Source organism: Cynara cardunculus (assembly GCF_001531365.2).
Source record: "Cynara cardunculus var. scolymus isolate 2C chromosome LG 4, CcrdV1, whole genome shotgun sequence".
NCBI lineage: Eukaryota > Viridiplantae > Streptophyta > Magnoliopsida > Asterales > Asteraceae > Cynara > Cynara cardunculus.
This window is the reverse complement of record NC_037531.1, coordinates 13,713,238-13,715,376: the sequence shown is the minus strand read 5'-3', so window position 1 is coordinate 13,715,376 and position 2,139 is coordinate 13,713,238.

The window sequence follows — 2,139 nt, the reverse complement described above, 5'->3', positions numbered from 1 at the left end:
CGGCACGACCCGGCTTGATACGTGTATATATATATATTAATTTTAATTTATATACATATATATATATATATATAATATTAAATTCGGGGATTTTAACGAGTATTTTTAGATCTGTTTCGGGTTCCGGTTTCGGGTTCGGTTACAACCAACGGTGAACAGAAAAAAGAGGATTTTTACCTTCACGAATTCCCCAACGGGGATCGCGAAAACCGCAGGACATGATAAGATCCCCGACGGGGATCAGGGCGGTCATGGGGATAGTTTCAGTTATCGGTTTCTGGGACGGGGATATCAATAACTGGCCCGAACCTGACTCGTTGTCATTCTTAGTTTTAAACGAGATCGAGCATAACAGAACAGAGCAAATCAAGATACAGCGTCAATGAATGGATGAGGGCTAAGGAATTTGTCGGATTGGAATTTGAAATCCGTGGTATATGCGGTGGAATTGTGAATTCAATGAATTAAGGAATTAGAAGGATTCTTTCACATCTATTATGTGAACCAAACATGGGATTTGGAATTTGGTCAAAGATTTGGACATTTCAATTCCTTCCAATTCCACCAAATTCCATGAACCAAACACCCCCTTATAATATGCTCTACTTTTTTACCAGAATTAGTATAAAGTAGATTTATATATAGAAATTCACACACACATTTAAAAAATATATGAAAATATATAATGCTATTTGAATAGCAAATTAATAACTCAAAACCGTAAACTACATTATAAATAATATTTTTAATTAAAATGCAAATGACACAACTTTACGAGATTGGACGGTATGATATAACAGGTTGATGGTTTAGATGAACAACCTTAGTTGCATCTAAAATAACCCTAATACAAAGGTCAAAAGTATCAGAAGGTCCTAGGTTTAAATCCAAGGAGGAATAAAAATCCCCTTGTGGTCACGGAGGTTCAAATGCGGTGACTCCGGGCTATCTGCAAAACAGGTGGTTGCCCTGAGATTAGTCGGCTTGCATAGCGGGTTGGATATCCAGGTTGATAAATAAAAAAAACCTAACGATGGTATCTATACTATATTATAAAGCATTTGACAAAAACTCTTAAAAACCACTTTTTATGCGTATAGTACTGTTTATTAATGCATATTACTTAAAACTCAATATTGCAAGTAGATTATGCGTAAGTACAAGTTATTAAAGCTCCATATATGAATTTGTGTAACTAACTGCAGATAAACATAATCAAATACATGATAAACATCTCATTTTAAATATAAAAAATCTAAAATATAATTAGGATAATTATTGAGTTCTAACATAATACTAAATTATTATCTTTATAAAGTGTTATATTATTAAACCAAAAATAAATTATTTCGTTATTAAACTTAATTATAATACAAAAACAAATTACATAAAAAATGAGAACTTTTAAATAGTTGTTTGATATTAATATTGATATATTTTTTTTCAAATTTTTATGATATCTTGAAATTTATCTTTTATTCAAAAATAAAATCATTATTGTTTTCTTAAAAACACATAAAATCGTATTACAACATCGACAAAGACAACTAATAAAATAGAACATTAAAATCGAGAAATATCTCACTGCATTGCACGGGTACTTTTTTAATTTTTTATAAAATGTATCCAAAATTTTAAAAAAATATCTAAGGGAATATTTACATGTGTTTGTGACGGTCCCAAATTTACACCTAAAGGCAATCCACCCATGGGAAGCATGAATGGATACACCTTTTTTATATGCTTAAGTGTCATTCTATCCACTTATGGTGAGACAAAATGCACATGTTTTAAAGTATGGGCCATAAAAGGCAAAATGTCAAATCATGATGGGACCAATTTGAAACACTGTGAAAACTACAGGGGGGTAATCTTCATATCATCCAAAAAACACAATTTCACCCGCCCAGCTTCACTCCACCTCCGTCAGCTCATCAACAAACCACCATCCCGGAAAAAAGCATAAAACCAACCCCACCATCGCTCCGCCACGGCCTCCAGTGACTCCGGTAACCATACACCTTCACAAACGCCCATCCACGTGTCACACACCGCCATTTTTATACAAATACTATTCCCCTGAAAACGAAGCGTGTTTTCAGGGGAATCCGGTTCCGTCCAGAAATGAACTATCAATTG